The sequence below is a fragment of the Nicotiana tabacum genome, chromosome 6, assembly GCF_000715075.1.
Source record: "Nicotiana tabacum cultivar K326 chromosome 6, ASM71507v2, whole genome shotgun sequence".
NCBI lineage: Eukaryota > Viridiplantae > Streptophyta > Magnoliopsida > Solanales > Solanaceae > Nicotiana > Nicotiana tabacum.
This window is the reverse complement of record NC_134085.1, coordinates 126,968,438-126,995,940: the sequence shown is the minus strand read 5'-3', so window position 1 is coordinate 126,995,940 and position 27,503 is coordinate 126,968,438. Positions and strand designations below refer to the sequence as shown.

The 27,503-nt window shown below is 36.7% G+C and overlaps 2 long non-coding RNA genes across 4 annotated transcripts; both read right to left on the bottom strand.

Moving 5' to 3' along the window:
- Positions 1–310: 310 nt before the first annotated feature.
- LOC142181783 (uncharacterized) lies at positions 311–12,366 on the bottom strand. 2 transcript variants are annotated; one of them, XR_012710694.1, is made up of 3 exons: positions 11,456–12,221; positions 3,453–4,149; positions 311–694 (listed from the first exon to the last, which is right to left on the bottom strand). It is a non-coding gene; the product is annotated as an uncharacterized LOC142181783 (long non-coding RNA). The 2 variants fall into 2 exon arrangements; XR_012710695.1 differs by lacking the exon at positions 311–694 and having other exon boundaries at positions 3,272–4,149; positions 11,456–12,366.
- A 722-nt stretch (positions 12,367–13,088) lies between these two features.
- On the bottom strand, positions 13,089–25,097 carry LOC107799675 (uncharacterized). Of its 2 annotated transcripts, none has more exons than XR_001651183.2 (2): positions 24,349–25,097; positions 13,089–13,363 (listed from the first exon to the last, which is right to left on the bottom strand). It is a non-coding gene; the product is annotated as an uncharacterized LOC107799675 (long non-coding RNA). The 2 variants fall into 2 exon arrangements; XR_012710693.1 differs by lacking the exon at positions 13,089–13,363 and adding an exon at positions 16,316–17,591.
- Positions 25,098–27,503: the final 2,406 nt, after the last annotated feature.

Genomic DNA, 27,503 nt, shown 5'->3' with positions numbered 1-27,503 from the left:
ATTCTATTTCTAATTACCATTGATATAAAGCATGGCAATTTATGCTTGTACATCTCGTTTCATTCTCATACACTCGCTTTTAATCTAATAGGCCTAATTACTTATTTAAGATGGTAAATAGGCATCAAATTGATAAGAAAGGGAATTATAAATTGATTAATAATATTGCCTTACATGTGACATAGTTTATGTGTCTAAAACATTCATAACACTTTAACATCATAATGAGCCATAACAACTCCACTTACCATCCACTAAGGGTTCTATAGATACCTGTTATAACGCCACATAAGAACGTACAACTTATATCATTCCTTCCACAACTAAATCAGATTATCAGAATAAACTAGCTATATGGTTTTGACATTTTCACGCTATTCTTTATTCAACTAACAACGTCACAAGGCCTAGTTAATGGCCAATCTTTATGTCATGTTTCCTACCTTGACAGTTCAAACATGACTAAACTAATGAGATGAAGGGCTAACATTATTACAAAGCTTTATACGAATTTCAAAGTAAGACAATTAACTCATAGCTATCAAATTGAATTCACTACTAATTAACTAACATGAAACAAAAAATGAAATTTAAACTGATGAACGTGGACAAATGAAAAACAGAATTACAATTCGAACTTCATTGATTAGTCATGTTGAATCTCTTTCCAACATAAAATTTAAAAAACATGTACCTGAAAATGAAGGTAGAAGGAGTAAATTTCAGCAGTAGCAGCAATAACAAAATCAGTAGAATGTACCGATAACACAGCAAGTTTGAACAATAATAGGATCCGAGGAACCCAGATGCACAGTAACAGGATTTTTGGGAAAACTTTCAGATTTAATCCAAGTAATATCAAACAAATAGACCCGGACAGATCCAAAGAAATGTATGTTTCTGATTTTCTTTTCTGTTTCTATATCTGTTTCTGTTTTTCTTTTTCCTATTCCTCTTTAGATTCCAAGAAGAATCTGATTTTTCTGCTGGATTTTTCTCTTTTATCTCACTCTAGGTGTATTTTTCTTAAATTCTCTTTCAAAATCTGTTATGAAGTCTCTCTAAACTCTCTTCTCTGTCTAACTGATCACCCTCCTAAATCAGTCCCCATTCCCCTCTATCTTATACAGGTCTGTCCAGCTCTCTTAAATGCTGCCTGGACCCTTTCTCTTTTTTAAATAATCAGAAAAGTTCCATTAAAACTACTTTTGAATACTTTAAATCCTATTGAGTGCTTTTTATCCTGTTTTTCAGCAGCCCATTATCCCTTGTTCCCCATTAGCATCTTAAATTATAACCATTAACTTCCACTTTCAGCACATTGCTATTAACATATTATCCTCATTGTTCTATCCCAGAAATGTCCCTGACCTACTGTTTTATACTGGTATTACTGCCTTAAATTCAGCATCTTAACAATACAGATTTTAAAATCTGTATAAGCCTGATTATTAATCTGATTTACAACAGCTACAAACCAATCCTAAAGTTTGGACTGAATCCTGACTAAGAATGTAACCCCCTAACACAATTATATCCAATCAACATTTGTAAACTTGAATTCAAACTTGACATTACAACAATATTACACTGAGTTCAACATAATAATTCAAACTGATCTTCAAATTGAACTAAGATCAAACATACACAGGAGCATTGTCAATATACTGACAATGCCCTGTTCAGAAAACAACATATACAGCATACATTTGAATTCACTGATTCACAAGCAAACATGATTTAATTGACGAGTATTAATCAGTTGGCTATTTACAACATTTGTCCATAATCAGTCTAAAACAATAGAAGCAGACTGTTTCAGTCAGCATTTTCAGAAATGAAAATTCGTAATATAACTAATCGACGAACTTAATCGAGTCGATTACACACATTGTAAACAAACAAAATCAACAAAAACAATTCATTTGGAATCAAGTAGACGGGTAGGGGACAGTATAACAAAATTGACTAGAAAAATTATAAAAAATCAAACAAACTAATGAAATGAACATGGAATACACGCAGAATGCACATAAAAGAAACAGAAATTACCTCTAAACCTTCGAATTCAACCGAATTCAACTCAACTTGGATTCGGACATTTTTGAGGCTGAACAGACTTTACTCGAAGTATTCTCAGTTGAGAATACCTCGATTAAAGTCTCTTAGACCTCAGTCCTTCACTCGAATCGGAAAAATTCCAAGATTGGAAAATTTTTAGGGTTTCAAATTCCTGGATCTTAAATCCGAACACTTTTGGGTAGATTCGAAGGGAACCAAAGGTGACACAAGGGTGAGGGAGGCCTAGGGGTCATTTGGTGTTAGTTTGAGGTAGGTTGGGGTAGGTTCAGGTTTTACTCGAATCTTCAAATGAAGACTCGAGCAGTTCCAGTAGGATTCGAGCCATGCAACTAACAGATCCGTGATGAGGGTATCTAGGGGAAGTTGTGGTGTTATTTTGGAAGTCATCGGAGAAGGTAAGTTTTTCAGGCCAACCTTCGATTTAAGATTCGAAGAGTTGGGACCTGATTCGAAGGAAACCAATGTTAGATTTGTGTAGAGGATGTTCAGGGGATTCTAGGGTGTTATTTTGGTGACCGGCGACGTTGATGTCGCCGGGTTTCAGGCGGTGGGATCCTAGGGCGGCTAGGGTTAGGGGGGGTGAGGAAGATGATGAACAGTGAGAGGAGGGGGGGTGTTCAGTTAGGGGCCGGGGTAGGGGCTTGGGACTTATATAGGGGTGGGGTGGATTGATACTATCCGTTAGATCAAGTAGGATGAGTGGTCAGGATTTATTCACTTAACCAAACGGTGTCGTTTGGTTTCCTGCTGGGGTCGGGCTGAATCGGGGCACTGGGTCGGGTAATGGGCATGGGTTAAAGTTCGTGGGATCTCAGCCGTTGGTTGGCTTTGATCCAACGATCCCTGATACACCACAATCAAACGATGTCGTTTTGACTCGTTTGATTTGGACCGGATGCCTGGGTTGTTTGGATTGGGCTGTGGGGGGGGTAAATGTTTTGGGCCTGGATTTTAATCCAGGTCCGATTTTGTATATATATATATATTTTTCATTTTTTCTAATTTAAATTTTTAATATTAACTATAAAATAATTTTAACTTCACAAAAATATATTAATTACTCTATAACAATTATTTAACACATAGACAAAACATCAATCACACAGTGGAATATTTAAAATAGAACGATTGCATATTTTTTTTGTGATTTATTTAAATTATCTTTTAAATGCATAATTAAATCCTATATGCATGCAATATGTATTTTATTTTATTTTTTCATTTTATTATGACAATGTAAACACTTACGGACATGACACAAGTATTTAACACCACGCAAATTCAAAAAATTACACAGTAAAAGAAATTTATTTTATCTTTTGATTTATTTTGGAGTAGTTTTTCGTAAGGCAAAAATCACGTGCTCACACCTGCGATTCCAAATCCCGCATCTGCGCGCAGCAGGTGCGCTACAAAATCCGCTTCTGCGGTCTTCCTCACCTAACCTCTTCTCGCTTCTGTGACTCCATGAACTCTTCTCCGACCATCGCTACTAGAACCAGAAATCTTGAGCAATGCAACATGAAATGAAAATGATCCAAACCACGTCTAAAACTCACCCGAGTCATTCGGGACCCCGTTCAAACATACCGAAAAGTCCCATAACATAACGCGGATCTACTCGAGGCCTCAAAACACACATAACAACATCAAAACGATGAATCACACCCCAATTTGAAATCATTAAACTTTGAAACTTCAACTTCCAAAACTGATGCCGAAACCTATCAAATCACGTCCGATTAACCTCAAATTTTGCACACAAGTCACATTTGACATTACGAGCCTGCTCCAACTTCTGGAATCGGAATCCGACCCCGATATCAAAAAGTCCACTCCCGATCAAACTTTTCAAAAATTCCAACTTTCGCCATTTCAAGCCAAATTCTACCACAGACCTCCAAAAAATAATCCGGACGCGTTCCTAAGTCCAAAATCACCCAACGGAGCTAACAGAATCATCAGAAATCCAATCTAAGGTCAAATACTAAAAGGTCAAACTTGGTCAAACTTTTCAAATTTAAAGCTTCAAGCTGAGAATCATTCTTCCAAATCAATCCGAATAATCTGAAAACCAAAACCGACGATTCACATAAGTCATAATACATCATACGAAGCTACTCAAGCCCTCAAACAACCGAGCGAACTGCAAATGCTTAAAATAACCGGTCGGGTTGTTACAAAAATAAACTGATGACTTGGGACACCATAAATATTTCAAGTGGCGACTCTGAATTAAATAAATAATTCCATTTCGAATAATGTCACTTTAATTGGAAAAACTCTCTATTTCTCAGAAAAAGGAGGTGTGACATTCACAAAGCCAAGAGATATATTAAGCATAAAGCATAAAGTGAACACAAGTCAAGCAACCGAGGCAAAGGAGTCATACCACATGCTATCAATGTTTTATCAAGGCATCATCATATATTTAAAGCTAAGGGAAGGAGAAACACATGCCAGAACCTAAGCATGCAACCATCAAACAAGTCAAAAGGTGTGAATCACATCATTTCTTCTCCTTTATTTCCTAAGTACTACTCTACTCTAATAAAAAGAATACTTTTATCCAATTCAAGTTACATCCCATGGAAAAGAACCGGTGCACAAAGAAAAATTATAGGGGATTATTACTACATAAGGAAAATAAAAAGACATTTTTTTGTATTTTTGTATTTTCTATTTTTTTTTCTATTTTTAGTTTAGAATTTAGTCCCTCAAGAAAACTGTCTAGGAGATCTATCGTCGGAAAAATCCAAAAAAAAATTAATCATCAATTAAACTAACACAACTTATAAAATAGCATAGAAAGTTACGCAGACAATCTCCCCACCTCACACTTAAAATTGTGCATTGTTCCTAATGCACATCATAAATTTAGGAGGCATTGTCCCAAATAATGTCTCCCCCTCTGAAAACTAAGTTTAGGAGGTATTTATAGAGTTCAGAACCAAAGTGTGGTTTATTTAGATTTAAAGAACCAAAATGTGTGGGGAAAAAATTGGGTACCATAAATATGTATAGTGCGGTATTTTACAGCGCGGTATTTGAACTTAAATGGGCAGGAAGGTATAGCGCCCTTATATAACGCGCTATACTATAGCGCGGTACATAAGGGCGCCATACTTATATAAATAACTGTGACTTCTCCCTCCCTACCAAACCAGAATATCCTCCCCCCTTAAAATAATCATAACGGTCCCCTCCCCCCATTTTTAAAGGAAAAAAACTCGGGTGAAGCCCACCGGTCCCACAAAAAGTGTAGATTCTTGATCCCACATCGTATCTAAGGCGTTATCTCGTTGTGGGTTGCTTGTTTCGGCTCCAAATCATCAAATCTTCAACTTTCCAAAAACTTTAAATCAAGGTATTCCGACTTATTTTTTGTTAAAACTCATGTATAAAATTTGCCTATTAGTTGTTTTTACTGTGTTCTATGTTATTTCGTGATTGTTTTTGCGATTTAATTAATTTATTATTTTTTATCTGGACTATATTATTAGTGTGATAAAAAATTAGTAAAAGAGAGAAATTATTATTAGTTGTTAAAAATACCTTAATTAGTTAATTTTTACTTTGGTATATCTTTTTTCATGATTATTTTGTGATTAAATTAATTTATGATTTTTATCCGGTTTAGATTAGTTATTTGCTAAAAGATTTTGTAAAATAGTTAAATTGTTATTTTAGGAATAATTAATATTATTTAGATGTTATTATTGTACATATATGAATATGTGACTTTAGTTCCCTATAGTGGTATCTTGTACCCGTAATTTTAATGCAATGCTCGTATTTGTAATGTAGTGCCCCTTTTAGCGTCGTAAAATGTAGTTCCCTTTAGCGTAGTATCTTTGTAGTTATTGAAATTAATCATTTAATTATCCGTTAAATCCAAAAATATCTGAAAAAGTTGATAGTTCAAACACAAATTCTCTCGAATTCTAGTCAACAAACGTAAGAAAATAACATTAGAAAACAACAATATTTGTCAAACTTAGTATTATTACATGAATATTTAATAATTAAATCTTGTACAGTTATGAAAATTAATTATATAATTTTATTATAGTAAAAAATAGGTGAGTAATAAAAAAACATCTAAAATAATAAACTAACATAAAAATAATAAACTTACATATAAAATAAGAAACAAACATATTAAATAATAAAAAAACATATAAAATAGTAAACTAACGTATAAAATGTTACAGTGACATGTAAAATAATAAAGTAACAAATAAAATATAAAATTATTATATAGAAAATGTATCGACCTAATTAATAACATAGTAAAAATATCGAATAAATTTTAATATTAAAGATATTGCAATATATTTAAAGATGTTAAGCAATAAAAAAGAAAAATACTTTAATTAATATTGTTCAATTTATAGTAGTCATCATGGAGGTTCCGCCTGTGCATTCCAGACCTGCATCGCTAGAGTTACTGTTGCTACAGGCCGAGCATAGGTCTTCGTACATATGGCAGGCGCAGTCTTTGGCCCAGACATTTCGTGCTAGACGAGTAGACGATATGTGAGTCTTTCTTAGGGCCCACCCACTCCATCCATGTATAGTTAGACGCCTCCAGGATACGGGTTTCTATAGGATCATAGAGATCGGTCGGTTGCAGTTGGACTGGTCGTTGATAACGGCTTTAATAAAGCGGTGGCGACCGTAGACACACCGTTTCATTTACCAATTGGCGAGGCCACTATCACGCTTCATGATGTGGAGGTTCTGTATGGGTTGCCGGTTGATGGATATACATGTAGCTTACCCGCATGCTCTTAGAGACTATACGGGATTGCAGTACCTGGAGATGTTGCAACGACTCACCAATTTCCAGCCAGCGGATGAGGCTGCATTGAGTGGGGCCAGTCGTTTTCAGTTGACGTCCGTCCGGCTGCATCTGGAGGCGATGGATGCAGACATTACGGATGATACACCAGATCTTCATATTAACCGGTACATGAGATTATTGATGTTGCTTATGTTTGGAGGGGTATTGTTCCCGAACACTTCGTGAAACCTAGTCAGCTTGAGATTTCTTCATTATCTTGAGCAGCTAGATGATTTACCGGGTTACACTGGGGTGCAACTGTTATAGGTTACTTGTATAGGCAGATGTGTCGGGCGAGCATGGTCACCTAGCGAGAGATTGCTGGATTTTTGCCGTTGCTGTAGGTGAAAACATAGTCAATTATTTTCATGATTATGACATACACATTAAAAATATACCTTACATTTTACATCCATAATGTATATTAGGTTTGGGCTTAGGAGCGGTTCCTGCAGTTCCAGCCACCTCTACCACCCATCGCTAAGGATGTACCACCTCCAACTTTACTCCCTTTAGCTAGGAGGTGGGTTGATAGGCGAGGTTATGGATGTGAGGTTGAGACTCGACATAATCTCCCCTATTACACGGATTTGTTGGATTTGCGTGAGGGTGCGTAGGTTCATGTATACTTAAGTTTACTTGGGTTTGGATTTATATGTGTTGCGTATATCTACGATTCCTATTTTTACTTAATAGTTCATATGGAGTCCATACAACAACGAGCTAATAACTAGTTTTCCCGATTATTGCTCGATGGGCCGATTTATGTGGAGCTCTTCCATCCCGTTGATATGTCTTGATATTGTCGAGCATCATGCCACCGAGCGAGTCCTTCGCCAGTTTGGTCGACCGCAGCTTGTACCTACTCCGCCCGCTTGGCTTAGGATACATTACCAGTGGGATGATAATTCCAGGGTTGACCAGACATACGTGGCCTGGCTAAAGGCGCAGATTGAGATTTGGGACCGTCAGCATGACCTGATTCTGCCACCCCCTCCACCTGAGCGTACGAATTGTGAGCATGAGTATATGGGCTGGTACCGTAGTGTTACCTAACTTTCCGTCGGGAATCACACTGGTGGTCGGTACATTTCATACGTCGGGAGGCATGAGGCACTGGTATGTTATTTGTTATACTTACTTATAATGTTAAATTATCCTTCCGTAATTAATATTTTACATGTTATGTAGGCTATTGGCGAGGGAGTGGCAACTTTGCACAAGTATGGCCGATAGGTTACAAATCTAGCTTCTCATTCATTGAGGCGAGCCCGAGATAATGAGCGTTTAGGATACGAGGCTGATTATGTGCCACCTGAGTAGTACCATCATAGGCCAGCAGTAGATCCTAAACGTGGTCGACATGGCAAGCGTACCCAGAGAGGTAGGGGTGTCCCACGAGGTCGTGGGGGTCGGCGAGGACGTGGTCTCCGGCAGGGGGGTGTTGAGGCACCCATTGAGGTTGTTGGAGTTGATCAGCCGAGTGACCACCCTGAGCCAGACCATGCTCCTGGTGATATGCTACCATTCAGCCTTCAGCTGACACCAGGGACTTCGTAGGTGACCCCGTCAGCTCCATTGTTGTTCACGGGCATGGCCATTACGCGACAGGAGTGTAATCTGTATTTTCTTGGTCCTCTAAAGCCATCGACGGTTGCTGATGATTATCCGACATGAGATGTGCATAGTGGGCGCCGACTGAGTTATGGCTTATCATTGAGGGATGCTGAGGATCTTTCACAGGATTTGGTTTTTGTATTACTATTCTTTATATTTGTTTTTATCTCATTGATTAGTCATAAATATCTAAAGCGTTTTTAAGGCATCATCCTCGCCCGTCACGGAGGCCACTTTGTGCGATGCTGACATGCCTGAGAGGGATTCTAGTCTATTTTACGCTCTTTTTTGCTTAAGTTTTGGATTAAAAATGTATACAAGTATTCCCAAAAGCTAACTTGTTATGCTTGTTTGCAGTGTTTGGTCAAGAAGAGACAAGGATGTCATAACCAGCTCAAAAAGGAGTGAAACTTGCACAAGTTCAAAGCCAAGTCAAAGTAGCGCTACATCAGAAAATCCACCACGGACGCAGAAGACCCACCGTGACAGCGGTCTTTTTATCACGATACGCGGTGGCAAGGTTCAGAGAGATGCATTTTTTGGGATTGTAAGCTACCGCAATCCGCAGTGATTTTATGCGACCGCGGTACCTCTACCGCGACAGAGATCCTTTTACCACGGTCCGTGGAGAAGGGATTTAGAGATCTTGGAGATTGAGCTAAAGTTGAAGACCGAGGTCCGCAGTTGATTTTACGCGGCCGTGGTAACCTCACCGCTGCAGCGGTCCATTTTCCGCTATCAGCAGTACCTCCGTCAGGGGCATTTTTTCCCGAAAAATTTAGCTGTGTATAAATACTACTTTTTCAGATTTTTAGATCATCTTGTGTTAGCTGAGCATGTAAACAACGAGTTTTACCTATTTGAGTAATTTTGTAGCTAGCTTAGCAATTAATCTTAGTTTCTTATCTTGTAATTACATTTTATTGGTTATTCTTCATCTTAATCTATGGATTCTTCTTCAATTATGAGTAGCTAAACCCATTAGCTAGGGTTGTGGCTCAACCCTAGTATGAGTATTTAATGGATCTCTTATTTTAGGGCTTAGATATTTATGGGTGATGGATATTTGGCCTAATTTATGCTTTCTATGTTGAATTAGTGGTTGCAAACACTAATTAGTGCCTTTTTGACTTAGACTCTTCTTGAGAAAGAGAGCTTAAGTTTAGGAAATTCAGGTCAACAAGGAATTAGGGTGTATTCAAGAGATTGATAGCGTCAATTAAAGGTTTAAATCTAGAGATAGTAATACCCGACCTGAGCCAACATTGCTTGCACAAATTGAACACCCAATTGGGCTTGAGAAAGTTAATTAGGGCAAAGTCACTCTTACTACCGAGAGGTGTAGAGTGAGTAGCTTCATGCATTGGCTATATCACGATCCCGACTATAACATTATTTCCCTAAGTTCTAGATCCCGTTGGATACTCACCTAGAAGTAAGTCACTTCCTTAGTGCCTCTTTACCCATTTTGAAAAGCCTACAAAAATATCTACTTAGTTTAATTTTGTGCATCATTAGTATAAATATTAGAAGTAACAAACAAACAAGAATGATTGGAAGTATAATCAAGAGCACTACACACTGCTAAATTAGATAGGAATCCAACTCCAAACATTGTATTAGCTCCTTGTGGATTCGATCCCGACCTTCTCGGGTAAAAGCTGCATCGACCGCTCTTGCCACTCTATACTGGTGTAGGGTTGGACCCGATCAGCCATTAAAGAATGATGGCCTAGCAGTTGTCACACCTCCTTTTTACCCGAAAAGGGATAGGAAGTTTTTCCATTTTAAGTGACTTTATTCGAAATGAGATTATTTTATTTAATTTAGAGTGGCCACTTGGAATAATTTATGATGTCCCAAATCACCGTTTTATTTTAAAATCCCAAATCGAGAAAAATCGACTTTATTTAAAAGTCTACGAAATCAGAAATTCTAAGTAAAGAATTTTGTTAACTCGGGAGAAGGTGTTAGGCATTTCCGGGTTTCGTGGTTCGAGTATGGTCGCTTAAACTATTAAAATTGGCCTATTATCTTATTTATTACATGTTTTAAACCTAGTGTGCATTTTAACTTTATAACCGCTTTTATTTATTTTTTAAAAAACCTTTTAGGATTTATGGAATTATTTCTTGAACAAATTATGATTGTCGTACACTTGCCGTTTTAGAACACGCCGCAAATCACGCTACATGAAATGCACCCACGGTTCGCGGCATGTTTTATTTTTATTAACATTCGAAGTTGTTCTGATCGGATTACATGAAATGCACACTCGAATTGGAATTTATGTATAGTGACCATGCCACGGGAGCCATACCCATGGCCACGATAATTTTATTAATCGCGCCTAAAGCATACTACGAGAGTTCACAATTGGATTGTTTCTTCCTTAAACTACTTTGGCCTATTGCAAGGCCATGAATTATGAAAAAATAATTATTGAAGTAAAGGGTTAGTCATTTTATACTGCCCAAGAATGCAACACGTCAAATTGAGTTTGGCTAATTTCTACAGAATGAATCAACAGAAAATTATGCTTCTTTGAACCAAATAAACAATTCCTTCTTCTTTACATTTTTTGGCCAATGAATCCATCCAGAAACAAACAGAAGCTATTAGTGATTATAAACTAATATTCGAATCAATCTTTCAACATTCATCTCTTACTTCTCAGATCTAACTCATGATGAGGTTGAATCTTAATTTGCCTAAGAATTAATTAAATGCGAATCACATAATTTCAGCACAATTTTTAGCCTAAAAAAATCAGAATCCAAGTTTAATATGAAAATAGCTGCAAGTAATTCGAATACCATGGACCCATGAAATTAGGCAGAAACTTAGCAAGATAACAACTTGAATTTTCATTCATAACCAGCGAAATATCTCAGGCGAGTATTTACGTACCTAATTACAGGGACGACCAGCTAAACAAAACCAAATCCAGATCTGGAATTGGGCGATGTAGCTCAGTTAGTGAAGGAGGAAACAACAGCAGCGAAGTCAGCTTGAACCACTCGTGAGGAAAATCCAGAAACGCGTATGAATGATACACAAATTACTGAACATCCACAATGTTGTGCACCTATTTGCTTAGATGGAAATTCCTTCAAGTTTTGTTTAATTAAAAAAAATAACAAGCTACCAAAATCTTCAGATTTCCGGACCCTTTTGGGTTATATAGGAAATTGCTCTCAATATAATTTTGTTTCTAAAAATGGGAGTGAAGGAGGCGTTTCTGTGCTTCAACACAGCTAAGATTTCTGATGGCCCAATCTACCACAATTGGAACATTATCCAGAATCTTATTTGCAAAATTAAGATCACAAAGATCCGGCAAACCCTTAAATTCTAGTTTACTTGCCTTATCAAGAAATGCATAGCCACATCTATTAAACGACCAAACAGCAGTGTGATTTAATTTCGAACTTTGCGTCGATGTGTTGAAATATTTCAAGCCCTTTGGTATTGGTATTTGACGGCAACCAGCACCCATACACGACTTCAAGTTTTTTTTTGGGGGGGGGGGGGGGGGGTTTCTAAGGGAGGGGTCTATTGTTTTAATTTTAATGAAGAAGAAAGGGGTGCTCCAAGAAGAAAAATGAAGTTTAGGGGGCGCCGTTTCTCTTGTTCAGAGAGGGGAGGGTCTATATCTATCCCTTAGGTCTAAAATCTATGTCTAAGATTTATTTAGTGTGAGGGTAAAATGGGTCGGGCAGACGGGTCGATTTGGTTTTTGGTTTGGGTAGGAAAATTTGGGCCTGATTTGGGTACAAGAACTAGCCCAATATTCAATTAAACCTTTCCTTCAATTTCTTTTTCTTATTTCCTTTTCTCTAATTATTTTTTTTATTTAAGAAAAAACCTAAATCAAATTCCTAAATTAGTATAAATTGTAAAATTTAATTAATTATCTAATTAAAAAAATTATAAAGATCACTTAATCCTAAATTAAAAGAGAAAAATCATTAATCTAAAAATTAAGAGGTAAAATTTAACAATGAGCCATTTTTTGTGATTTTTATTTTTTAATAAAACAATTACTTAACTAATTAATCCTAAAAATATAAAAACAAAACCTATATGCTATGCATGGTATTTTTGATATTTTTCATGATTTTAATAAAAATTAAACGTGCACAAAAATGCAAGCAATTAATAAAATCCTACAAAAATCCTATAAAATGGCAAATAATCGGAAAAAATCTATTTCCTTTGATTTTATAGGAGTATTTCATATAGGGCCAAAATCACATGCTCACAGCTGCCCATCTTTGCTCGGAAACATGAAGGATTTTCGGACAAAGATAAAGTGAGCGAACACGAGTGATTTTTGCCCGTTTGAATACTCCGTGGGAAGCATTTTTTGAATGATCTGACCGAACCTTGCTTTGGAGTGTCACAACCCATTTCCATAACAGATCGTGATGGCGCTCAATACCGTTGTTAGGCAAGCCAACGCGGAAGTATTAGTAAATTGTTATTTTTTACTTACCCAAAACGGTTACAACATTTCTTAATTTGCAGTTAAAACAGATGATAACATGCAACATTCGATAATAATTATATAACCCAAAGAAACGTCTACTAATGTGTGTGCCAAGACCTAGTGTCACAAGTTATAGGCAACTAGTAGAATATACAAAAGAATAAATCCATTCTGTTGTCCGAAATAGAATAGACAACAAAAATAAATAGAGAGAGACTCCATCAAGCTGCTGAACGACACAGGAAGAGGCAGCTCATCGTGGAAGTTTCGGACTAAGAATCAGGGGCACACACCAGACTGATAGCCAGATGTACCTGCCTCAGATCCTGTACAATTAAGTATAAAAGTGTAGTATGAGTACATAAATAATATGTACCCCGTAAGTATCCCGTCTAATCTCGAAGAAGTAGAGACGAAAGGTCGACTTGATACTTACTAAGGTCAAATAATATAATGAAGTGTTACACTAAGCATGGGAGTCACAAATAATCAACAGTTTGTAGCAAGAGGTAATATGTCATGTTCTTAACAATTTTACAATTAGCCATTTACATTTCAAATATTTAACAGGTCAAGTCATGGATAAGATTTCACATAGATATCATGCGCACACTATGCCGAGGTCGACGACCCGATCCAATAGGAAAAAACTGTGCACTGCCAGAGGGTCGAATGACGCGAACCATAGATGCATCCATTTCTACCGAGGCGATCGGCTTGATCCACAAATATCAATTAATATCAAGAAAACACATGAATGCACATTTAATCCCAAGTAAATTCATACAAGTGTCCAACGAGTGTATACCTTTGCCTATATTCCTTTCCAAGTCTCTAGCATGCCCTAAGTGATCACATTAGCAAGAAAATATAGAGACATTCACAAATATAACATGATACGAGTCCTAAACTACCCGGACAATTAACATAATAGTAGCTACGCACGGACTCTCGTCACCTAGTGCATACGTAGCCCCCGCATTTAGCAGCAAATTACTCAATTATTACACCTATGGGGACAATTCCCTCTTACAAAGTTAGAAAGGAGTCTCACCTCGCTCCAAAGTGCACTTCCAATACCAAGAACGAGCCCAAACTCTCAATTTGGAGCAGAATGATCCAAAACTCACGATGCTATGTGGAGATCCCTTCTCAAGAGCTCCAAAATCGCTCAATACCTGAGTGCCAAAATGGTCAAAATGGCTGGAGCTCGACTTAAATGAAGCTCACTGCTTCAGCAGTTTCCGCATCTGCGGTCAGCGGACCGCATCTGCGATCCCGCATCTGCTAGAGGATACCGCATCCACAGAATTGGCTAAAAGGGTTGGGACCACTTCTGCAATCTTGAAGTCGCATCTGCGAAGCCTCTTCTGTGGCTAAGGAGCCGCTTATGCAGTTTGGTTTGGCTAGATCTAGGCTGCATTTGCGAGGCTGCGACCGCTTCTACGGTCTCGCACCTGCGGTCGACCAACCGCAGGTGCGATTATGACAGAAGCAGATGCTTCAGCACTTCTCCAAATTCTCAACTTCACTCGAGCCTTGTCCGTTTGACGCTCGGGGCTCCCGGGCCCCGCCCAAACATACCGATAAGTCTAATATCACGATACAGACCTACTCGAACCTTCGGAATGCACGAAACAATGCTAAATCTAAAAGTCACCCCCTAAAACCAAATGAATCAAACTTATGAACTTCAAGTTCTTAATTTTCCTCTAACGAGCCGAAATGCCCTAAAACTACTCAGATTGACATCAAATTTTGCGGGAAAGTCTTAAATGATATATCGGACCTGTACCGGGCTTTACAACCAATATACGAGCCCGATACCCATGGAATCAATCATTAATTAAATCTTTAAAACTTCAAATTAACAATTTCTGATAAAAAATCATTACTCGGGCTAGGGATCTCGGAATTCAATTCCGAGCATACGCCCAAGTCCCATATTTTTCTACGGACCCTCCGGGACCATCAAATCACGAATCCGAGTCCGTTTGCTCAAAATGTTGATCAAAGCCAAACTTAGCCTTTTAAGAAAATCCTAAGGAATCAAATGGTCATATTTCACTCTAAGCTCTTCCAAATCCCGAACCCACAATCCCCGCAAATTGTAAATTAGTTAAAGTAATTGCGGGAAGTTTTATTTAAGGGAACGGGGTTCTAAAAGGCAAAACGACCAGTCAGGTCGTTACATGGAGGTTGCCTATATATCCTTGGCTATGAAGGAATTAGGTCAGTGTAGTTCAGGAAGTTTTGGTAGTTGGGACTATCAGGAAACTGTGGTTTCACTGCTGTTGCTGCTATTTCTGTTTGCTGAGCTCCTTATTACACCAAAATCAAAAATAAAAAGTTAAACTAGCTAAGTCTATCAACTACGAGTTACAAGATTCCTATTTATGAGTCTTCTGAAGCTTGATCTTGAGTCTTGGTTGGTTCTTCATGTGGACTCTGATCTGAATCTTGATGCTTGTTAGCTGCAGGTGTTGGTTCAATCTTCTTCAGCTTTTTTAGATTAAGACGGGACATGCAGAGTTTGTGACTTCAATTATGTCTTGAGCAAACCACATCTTTTCTCCACTTTGGATTCACTTTTTTTCTTTTATTCTTGATTGAGACTTCTTTTTTGTTATCTCGGACCCCTGTCGACCCGCATTTTTAAGGCGAGCTTCTGCTACTTCTAACTTGAACAGGACTGGAGGTTGCCCTTATTCTTCGGGAGGGATCCTGTTGTCTCTGACTAGAACTTGAAATGAATTCCCTTGTTCTCAAGGTGGCACCTGCTACTGACTTGAAACTTCAAATGACTCTGAAATGAATTCTTAAATGAGTTCCTTTGTTCTCTAGGTGGGCGCCTGCTACTACAACAAACAAAACAAAAGAAATGTTTCTGCCCCAGTTTGCATCGGAAACATCTGTGAGTGTTAATCGAATCCTGTTATCCAAAAGAGTTCTATGAATTTAAAAGCTAAATCCTATTATCTAGGAGGGTACTGAAAACTAAAATTAGATCACATCTTAAGAGTGAAAATTTGAAAGCTAAATTCTATTTCCTAAAGGTAAAACTTACGCTAAATCTCATTATCTATGAGGGTCCTGAAAATTTAAAACTACATCCTATTATCCAGGAGGGTCCTGAAAAACTTTAAAATTAAATTCATTATCTAGGAGGGTCCTGCAAACTTGAAACTAAATCCCATTATCCAGGAGGGTCCTGAAAAACTTTAAAATTAAATTCCATTATCCAAGTGGGTCCTGATTTCAAGACAACTAAAGATTGATAACTTAAGAAAACTAAAATTGGCCTCTTTTTTTTTTTCAAATCTATACTTCCTTTTTTTTCTTCAAATTATCCTAGGAGAAAATTCATCAGACTATGTTTTATTCTTAAGAGAAATATTCATCAGACTAAGATTTCTATCCTAGGAGAAAGTTCATCAGACTAGGTCTTCTATCTTAGGAGAAAGATTCATCAGACTAAGATTTCGATCCTAGGAGAAAATTCATCAGACTAGGTCTTTTTTTTTTGGTATCTTAGGAGAAAGATTCATGAGACTAAGATTTCTATCCTAGGAGAAAATTCATCAGAATAGGGTTTTTTTGTTATCTTAGGAGAAAGATTCATCAGACTAAGACATTTATCCTGGGAGAAAGTTCATCAGACTAGGTTTTTTTTCGTTATCATAGGAGAAAGATTCATCAGACTAAGATTTCTATCCTAGGAGAAAATTCACCAGACTAAGATTTCTATCATAGGAGAAAGTTCATCAGACTAGGTCTTCTATCTTAGGAGAAAGATTCATCACACTAAGATTTCGATCATAAGAGAAAATTCATTAGACTAGGTCTCTTTTTTTTGGTATCTTAGGAGAAAGACTCATCAGACTAAGATTTCTATCCTAGGAGAAAATTCATCAGACTAGGATTTTTTGTTATCTTATGAGAAATATTCATCAGACTAAGACATTTATCCCAGGAGAAAGTTCATCAGACTAGGTTTTTTTTTTGTTATCATAGGAGAAAAATTCATCAGACTAAGATTTTCTATCTTAGGAGAAAAATTCATCAGACTAAGATTTCAATCCTAGGAGAAAGTTCATCAGACTAGGTCTCTTTTCTTTTCTTTTTTTGGTATCTTAGGAGAAAGATTCATCAGACTAAGATTTTTATCCTAGGAGAAAATTCATCAGACTAGGTTTCTTATCTTAGGAGAAAGATTCAACAGACTAAGATTTCGATCCTAGGAGAAAATTCATCAAACTAAGATTTTTTTGTTATCTTAGGAGAAAGATTCATCAAACTAAGATATTTATCCTAGGAAAAAATTCATCAGACTAGGTTTTCTATCTTAGGAGAAAGATTCATCAGGCTAAGATTTTTATTAGGAGAAAAATCCATCAGACTAGGACTTTTTATCCTAGGAAGAAAAATGTGAAGATCAATGGCAAGATTTTATGCACAATAGCAAGACAAATAAAGGCAAAGATTTGAGAAACTTCCCTTTGTCGGCTCTTCTCTTCTTCTTTTTTGATCCACTATCCTTGCACTGGTTTGTTCCTGTTTCAAACAAACAAAAATTTGTCAGTTTTGAAACTGGTGGTTGGTTTGTGGCCTTGAGTCTTGAGCAGCTTGGATTTTGCTCGATCAGCCTGAATCGGTCTCAAGAGACTTTTGTTCTGCACCAACTCTGATTGTTTCACACCCAGTACCATTTGTATTTGCAGCTCAAACAACCTTATCCCAACTGGAGATCTTTGCTTAGGTGACCTTTTCTGATATCTTGAATGACTTCCTGCTTTTTGAGCAATTTGTCTATCAGAGAGAATCACAAGTTATCTTTGCTTGCGCCAAGTTGGCTGACAAGAGTCTTTTGGGGGAGCCTTTGCACGAATCTTCAAGGCATGTTGACAGTAACAACTGAGTGTGCTGGCCAAATTTACTTTGTGCAACTAAAAGCTGGTAGCAGATTTTGAAATCTTTTCTTGCTTGTTTTAACAAGGACCGAACTCAGAGTGAAGGGACACAATGATGCAAAGAAACATTATCAACAAAAATGCCCCTGTCGGGAAGGAAAGAGGGAAGAGTTTTTTCTTTTTTCATTTTTTTTGTTTTGCACTAACTAGCCTTAATGATCATGATATGCATTTTGGACTTAACAACATGATCTATCCAACTAATCCAATCTTTTCTTTTACCATTCTTTTGACCTTTGAAGTCGGGCTTGCTTGTACCAATTCTTTGCATCACCTTCATGTCTCACTTTCGACTAGTGGTGCCTCGAGGGATTTTCACCAACAAGTCTCTCTTATTTATTTATCTCTGCTTACCGTCGTCTTACAGTGCCCACGAGAGTTTTCACTGATAAGACTCTCTCATTTTTCTTTTTCTTTTTCTTTCCTTTTTTTTGTGAGCAACTCGACGGTGTTCTACGTCGTGTGACAACTGTTGCTCATTGCATGCGTCTCTTGGCATTCTTGAAGGCTAATCAGTAGATCTTTATTTGGAAGTTTTTTGGATAGGATTGGAAAGAAATGACGGCATGAAGGCTCAAAGTAGGCTCAAAATGAGGGGTTGTGGACTTACAACTCTTGGAATCGACTCTTTCCAAAGTGAAATAAAATCTTTTCCCCAGTTTCAGATACTAGGTATTTTTGGATTCTTCTATTTTTTTCTTTTTCTTTGAATTCTTATTTGGTTGGACCGAACCGTGAGGCTTCCTACGTATCCTTGTTTTAAGGAATCAGATCGAACGTAGTTCAAAAATCTGACCTAACTATAATTTTTCTTCTTTCTTTCTATTTTTTTCCTTTTGCTTTCAAAACAAGTTGCCCCAGCTTCTATTTTTTGAGGGCATGGACTTTTATTCTTGGGGCATGGACTTTTATTGTTATTTCAAATATAATATATATATATTTGGACTTTTGACTCTAAACTTGATTCCAAAAGAGGGTGGTCAAAGAAAAATAACACAAGCTCAAAAGGGGTAACAAATGGTATAAAATATTTCGGTAGTAGAAAAAGGATCTCCCAACCTCGAGAACGCCAAAAATAGTATCTTTTCGCGATCATATTATTGATGAGCATGTCTGACTTCTTGGTGTGTTGTGATCACAAGACACTTTCCATCCTTTAATGTCAAACTTTCCAACAAACGTCAATTGATGTTTCCTCAAGCCCGTCCTTCACAATGATTTGAAGGTAAAGATCATTAACATCCATGGGTATGACTATTCTAGTTCTACATGAATTTGAACCGAGCTTAACTCCAAAGTGTTTCCACTCTTTATTCAGTCTCAAAAATTGTCTTTTTCTCAATTATCCAATTCCAAATTAAATCAGTTTTCTAAGATCTGGCCAAAATTTCCGCATGCATATCATGTCATTAGAACTAACGAGAAAAGAACTAAGAAAAGAATGACACAAAAGGATAAACTGTATTTCATTAAGTAAAGGATGGAAGGGTTTGAACACAAGAAAAACAACCTAAAATCCGAGTTACAACCCTAAAATAACCTGGATAATGAAAATAGCAACAGAACAGACAGACAAGACACACAAACAGAATGTAGGGTTAGAAGGGTTTGACTCAATAAACCAAATAAAATCTGGATCACAACCCTGAAATAACCCAGATAATAGAAAAAACATCAAAACAAGCTACCAAGATTCCTTCCTAGTGAGGAGGGAATGACTTTTCAATTGCTAGGCTTGACATTTAGCCACAAATTTGCTCATCAGAATCAGTAGAGCCTTCTCTAATTTCAAAATCATTAACTTCAGTTAGCAAGTTCCCGAGATGATTCTCATACTCCCTGTCACCATGAATCATCCCCACAAAGTGTGCATCATCATGTGCAGGTAAAGAATTCTGCGCGATATTCTGGGTGTCACTGTCTTGGATCACAATCAGGTTTTCTTAGATCATCTTTTCTATTTCTCTTTTCAAATCCCGATAGCTTTCAACATTGTGCCCCTAAGCATTGGAATGGTATTCACACCTTTTAGAAGGGTCAAAGCTTCTTGCACGTGGGTCTACATGATTTGGAGGAATAGGTGCAATCATGTTATAATGCTTTAATTTCTCAAACAAGCTTGCATAGGACTCTCCTATTGGTGTAAAATTATCTTTCAACCTTTGCCCCCATCTATACCCCTAGCTTGGATATGGGTTATAAGATACTTGAAAATTTTGTGGAGGCTGGTAGAGATTTTGTGATGCTCGTGCTCGCCTTCTGAGGTGTTTTGGTGGCTGGACAACATACTGAGGTGGAGCAACAGAGTGTTGCGGGTCCTGAGGTGGATAGTAGTGCTCAGGAGCATTATCGGAAAATAGACGAGGCTAGTCATACCTTTGAGATGCTCTCCTAGGACCTCTTCTCGACCCCGATGTCATCATTATTTCTTCGTCCTTCTCATTTGTATCACTAAAATTATCAGATTCAATCTGGACAGCCTGAGTCGCGACTTTGAGAACTGCTTGACTTATAATTCTGCCTATCTTAAGACCATTCTCAACCATTTCCCCCATTTTGATTGCTTTCGAGAAGGATTTACCCATTGTGGACATCATGTTTTGAAAATAATCTGGCTCTTGAGCCTGAAGGAAGACAGTGATTAACTCGTGGTCATCTATGGGTGGCTTAACTCTAGATGCTTGCTCTCTCCATTTAATGACATATTCCCTGAAACTTTCACTTGGTTTCTTCTTCAGGTTTGAAAGGGAATTGCGGTTTGGGCAATGTCAATGTTGTATTGGAAATGTTTGACAAAGCCCGAGCCATGTCATCCCAGCCATGCCAGTGAGAGGTATCTTGATCCATAAACCATTTGGAGGCTGCTCCCGTAAGGCTTTCCCCAAAATAAGCTATTAGCAATTCTTCATTTCTTTGGGTCATTTCTTCTTGTGCCATCTTTCGGGCAGGTTTCTCAATCTTTGCAGGAAGATAAAATAGGTACGAGTGGTACTCAGGAGAGTGAGACTGTTCTAGCTGGGTAGCAAATTGTGACTCATGAGTTTTCATTTGCACCACCGTCGGTTGTGGGATGGTGAAGACGGGCATAAAAGTAGTGGTTGTCTGATTGGTTGTCAATGACAAACTTTGAGAGAATGAAACAGAAGTTCCAGCTGTAGTTGTACAATTGGGATAATGACTGAACCCAGGTGGATAGGATTGATCAGACAATGAGACCGGAATGGCAGTAGTCGAGATGGGTGTGAACTCTGGGAAACCATGAGAAGAAAAGGGCAGTCCTTGGCCATTGGCCCATGCTTGACACATTTCAGTCATTTTCTGTTTCAGAACTCTATTTTCCTCAACCACAGTAGACTCTTGTTGAACCCACTGACCTTGAGTCTCTTGAGCACTAGTAACAGCTTCGATGTCAGTTGTCATTTTTCCTTGGATCTTGTGTTGTCAGCTTACCACAAACCGACCACCTCAAATTTTCTTCACAATTCAAAACAAAAACATGTTAGAATTGGCTCAGTTGGTCCTTATTATTATCACTCTATTTTCATTTTTTTAATGGTTGATCGAACCTGATGTGGGTTGCCTACGTATCATGTGGGAACATGAATCAGATCTTGCGTAGTTCGGGAAGATTAGGAATAAAAGAAATAAACTAACTCTCTTTTTGAATTTTAATTTTTTTTAATTTCTGAAGAAAGATTTATAAAGAAAGAAAATATTTTTGGATTTCGATTTGTTTGTTTGTTTGTTTTTGTTGAGAATTTTTGAAAAGAAAGACTTCTAAAGAAGAAAGAAAATATTTTTATTTTGAATTTTCACTTTTTTTTTTTTGAAATTTCGAAAGAAAAACTTTTAAAGAAGAAAGGAAATATTTTTGGATTTTTGACTTTTATTTTCAATTTATGAAAGAACTACTTCTAAAGAAAAAGAAAATATTTTTTTATTTCTTGAATTTCTTTTCAATGAAAGAAGAATGAAAATATTTTTGGATTTTTTTATTTGTTTTTCAAAATTTTGAAACAAAGCCTTCTAAAGAAGAAAGAAAATATATTTTTTGGATTTTTTATTTTATTTTTTATTTTTTTTATTTTTTGGGGAAAAAGACTTGTAAAAAAACGTAGAAAATAATTTTTGGATTTTGATTTGATTTCCTTTTCGAATGAAAGACTTCTAAAATGAAAAAAAAATATTTTTGGTTAAATTTTTTTATCATTTGGGACTTTCTAAAGAAGAAATTAAAAGATTATTTTTTTGAATTTTTGAAAGTTGGCGTCTTAAAAGAAAGACTTTCTATAGAAGGAAGTAAAGAATTTTTTTTTTGGATTTTTTGAAAATTATCGGCCGGAACCGATGAGGTTTGCCTACGTATCTCACATCCGGTGAGAATCAGACCTGCATAGTTCGTCCAGTTTTGACGGAACAGAGGAAACATGACTTATTTTCAAATGATTTTTTCTCTTTTTTTCAAAATTTCAGCAGAATTTCAGGATAATTCAAATACCTGCTTCTCACTCTCGATTTTTTCCCTTTGATTTTCTTTTTTTTTTCTTCTTTTTTTTTGATTTTCTTTTCCTATTCTAGAAGCTGGTCAACATGCAAGCCGAAACAAATAAATGTGCAAGTAGCATGTAAGATGCATTAGGATGGTCATTTTAATTTGGGTACACCTGTCCTAGATGGACCCAAACCCTGTTTTGAGTCCCCAAAGTCAAATGCACGTGATGCAAACAAACGTACCTACTAGGGATCCGACATGAGGCTATGTTATTCTAGGTTTAAGATCTGGGTGTATTGTTCTAGACCTGGCTTACCCGAGCGGACAACAGGGGGGGAGGGGGTGCAGCGTACCAGGAATACAGAAGGTTCACCGGCTTTGCAATTTATCCGAACCTAGTTCTAAAATTGGGATATGACTCTAACAAAAAAGAAGTCACACGAAGTGCACACTTCCCATTTGATTTAGAAGACTCAGAGAGAAGAGAGTTTCGTAACAATTTGTATACAGTTCAAGCAATATCAAAGTGGTTAAAAGCGGCATTTAGCACATTTGGCTCAAACACATAAAAATCAGATAATAAATAAAAGCCATCTATAACAGTTATTCTAAGCTCAAATTCTGAATCATGAACCAGAGGTTCTGGGTTCTTATCCCCAGAAGAGTCTCCAGAGCTGTCACACCTCCTTTTTACCCGAAAAGGGAAAAGAAGTTTTTCCATTTTAAGTGACATTATTCGAAATGAGATTATTTTTTTTTAATTTAGAATCGCCACTTGGAATAATTTATGGTGTCCCAAGTCACCGGTTTATTTTTAAAATCCCAAATCGAGAAAAATCGACTTTATTTAAAAGTCTGCGAAATCAGAAATTCTAAGTAAGAAATTCTGTTAACCCGAGAGAAGGTGTTAGGCATTTCCGGGTTCCGTGGTTCAAACACGGTCGCTTAAACTATTAAAATTGACCTATTATCTGATTTATTACATGTTTTAAACCTAGTGTGTATTTTTAACTTTATAACCACTTTTATTTATTTTTAAAAAAACCTTTTAGGATTTATGGAATTATTTCTTGAACAAGTGACGATTGTCGTACACTTGCCGTTTTGGGACACGCCGCAAACCACGCTACATGAAATACACCCGCGATTCGCGGCATATTTTATTTTTATTAAAATTCGAAGTTGTTATGATCGAGTTACATGAAATGCACACCCGAATTGGGATTTATTTATCGTGACCATGCCACATGAGCTATACCCATGGCCACGATAATTTTATTAATCGCGTCTAAGGCATACTACGAGAGTTCACAATTGGATTGTTTCTTCCTAAAACTACTTTGGCCTATTGCAATGCCATGAATTATGAAAAAAAGAATTATTGAAGTAAAGGATTAGTCATTTTATACTGCCCAAGAATTTAACACGTCAAATTGAGTTTGGCTAATTTCTACAGAATGAGTCAATAGAAAATTATGTTTCTTTGAACCAAATAAACAATTCCTTCTTCTTTACATTTTTTAGCCAATGAATCCGTCCAGAAACAAACAAAAGCTATTAGTGATTATAAACCAATATTCGAATCAATCTTTCAACATTCATCTCTTACTTCTCAGATCTAACTCATGATGAGGTTGAATCTTAATTTGCCTAAGAACTAATTAAATGTGAATCACATAATTTCAGCAGAGTTTTTAGCCTAAAAAAATCAGAATCCAAATTTAATATGAAAATAACTGCAAGTAATTCGAATACCCTTGACCCATGAAATTAGGCAGAAACTTAGCAAGATAACAACTTGAATTTCCATTCATAACCAGCGAAATATCTCAGGCGAGCGTTTACGTACCTAATTACAGGGACGACCAGCTAAACAAAAGCAAATCCAGATCTGGAATTGGGCGATGTAGCTCAATCAGTAAAGGAGGGAACAACAACAACGAAGTTATCTTGAAACACTCGTGAGGAAAATCCAGAAACGCATATGAATGATAAGCAAATTGTTGAACATCCACAATGTTGTGCACCTATTTCCTTAGATGGCAATTCCTTCCAGTTTTGTTTAATCAAAAAAAAAATAACAAGCTACCAAAATCTTCAGATTTCCGGACCCTTTTGGTGTATATAGGAAATTGATCTCAATATAATTTTGTTTCTAATAATGAGAGTGAAGGAGGTGTTTCTGTGCTTCAACACAACTAAGATTTCCGATGGTCCAATCTACCACAATTGGAACATTATCCATAATCTTATTTGCAAAATTAAGATCACCAAGATCCGGCAAACCCTTAAATTCTAATTTACTTGCCTTACCAAGAAATGCATAGCCACATATGTTAAACGACCAAGCAACAGTGTGATTTAATTTCGAGCTTTGCGTTGATATGTTGAAATATTTCAAGCCTTTTGGTAATGGTATTTGACAGCCACCAGCACCCATACATGACTTCAAATTTTTTTTTTGGGGGGGGGGGGTGTTTCTATGGGAGGGGTCTGTTGTTTTAATTTTAATGAAGAATAAATGGGTGCTCCAAGAAGAAAAAATGAAGTTCAGGGGGCACCGTTTCTCTTGTTCAGAGAGGGTAGGGTCTATCTCTATCCCTTAGGTCTAAAATCTAGATCTAGGGTTTATTTAGTGTGAGGGGAAAATGGGTCGGGCAGACGGGTCAGTTTGGTTTTTGGGCTGGGTAGGAAAATTTGGACCTGATTTGGGTACAAGAACTAGCCCAATATCCAATTAAACCTTTCCTTCAATTTCTTTTTCTTATTTCCTTTTCTCCAATTATTTTTTTATTTAAGAAAAAACCTAAATCAAATTCCTAAATTAGTCTAAATTGTAAAATTAAACTAATTATCTAATTACAATAATTATAAAAATTACTTAATCCTAAATTAAAATAGAAAAATCACTAATCTAAAAATTATGAGGTAAAATGTAACAATGAGCCATTTTTGTGATTTTTATTTTTTAATAAAATAAATAATTAACTAATTAATCCTAAAAATGTAAAAACAAAACCTAAATACAATGCATGGTATTTTTGACATTTTTCATGATTTTAATAAAAGTTAAACGTGCACAAAAATGCAAGCAATTAATAAAATCATATAAAATGGCAAATAATCGGAAAAAATCTATTTTCTTTGATTTTATAGGAGTATTTCATATAGGGCAAAAATCATGTGCTCACAGCAGTGGATTGCCCTTCCTAGTTTCCAGGTGGTGCACTCATGTTGATTTTCTCCTAAGGTGTAAGTCTCTTTAAGGATAACCCGCTCTGATATTAATTGGTATTTTGTACTTCAATGTCACACAAGAGGGGGAGGGGTGATTTGTGTAGTGTCCAGTTTTTGCGTGCACAAATTATAAAAGGACATGGTTCTTCTATGTGTTCCTTAAATGATTATTGTGAAAATAATAAATGCGAAAAGTAAAGAGCACAAGTTTTTTATGTGGAAAATACCCGGCTCAAAAGGTGAAAAAATCACGACCTATTACTCAGTAGGATTTTTTCCAACACTTTATTAAATCACTAAGCCAAAACAACATTTACAAAAATTCTTTGTAAACCTAAGGATTACCTCTAATCTCATTGTGGCAACCAGCCTCTAACTATTGCGACAACTTCAAGTTAACTCTAACTTGAATACTCTAAGTACCTAATACAATTGCTTCTAGATAAAGCTGAAAGGTACAATTTGAAAACCACCTACTACAATGAAACTAGAATAAGAGACAGACACTTGGAACTAGTTCTTATATTTGGTTCATATAGCTTCAGGTTCGCACACTTGAATCATACAAGAATTGTTTGAAAATGCGTTGCTATTTTGCTCTCAACTCATGTTTAACTTAAGCTTTTGTGCATGCCTGTAAAGTGAGAATTGCTTGAAAATGCATTGTTATTTTGCTCTCAACTCACTTTTAACTTCAGCTTTTGTGCATGCCTGTAAAGTGAGAACATCCTGCAATTTATAGAGTTAGTAGAATAGGAAATAACTAGAGTCCCAATGCTATACTCTTCATTGGTGGAAGAGTTCTAGTTATCTTCAACTTCTAACTCCTTCCTTATCTTGGATAGTATTCTCTTCGTGTAAGGAGTCCTTCTCCTTATCAGTTATGCAATCTTTTCGATCAAGAGATATCAAATATAGCCACTTAAGCTTATCTCTGTCGTGTCCCCCTTTTTCTCGCAAAAATCGGGGTTGTGACATTTGGGAGGATAACTCGTTCCTGTTCGGGAATTGGGTTTTGAATTGAAGAGTCGCCACCTAATGATTAAAGTGCATTAGGACACTAGGAGGGGTTTGTTTTGAGTAACCAGAGATTGAGTAAGAGCTTGAAATTATCCCAAGGGGAAGGTGTTAGGCACCCCTCAGAATCCACTAGTGTGGTTCCCGGCCAAACTATTGTTGTGACTTAAGTGCAAATAACACATAGGTAAATAAAGGCTTCAAATAAGAGAGGATTTTCACGTAATGGTTACAAATAAACAAAAGTAAGAAAAAGGAACTAAAAAGAGCTGATTTTCTTTAAAAAAAATGGTTTAAAAAGATTTAAAAGAAACAAAGAAAACAAAGGGAAGGGGATTTTTAGGTTTATTAATAATATGGATCACCCCATACAATATCCGGTAATCACTCCTCAGTGAGGGGCTACACATGATGTTATCGCATGGTCATCATATCTATATCTACCCTTTCCCGCCCCGTTGAGGTATTAAAGCGCGGAATGGTCTCGCTTACTTATTGCATGCTATTACCCGCCCCCAATCCTATCAGCCTCCGGAGGCACTTGGGACTACTAATCCTAGAGGGAGGAGGTATTGGGATTATTTGTGGTTTCAAAAGGTAAAATACTAAGGCGACAAATAAAACACATATAACAAGTTTGGGGAAGCATATAAACAAATAAAAGGGCTCAAACAGACCTCCTTTAAACCAAAGAAAGCACATAATGTAGTATGACTTGCATGTACTATTTAGGGTCTGATTAAAATTAAA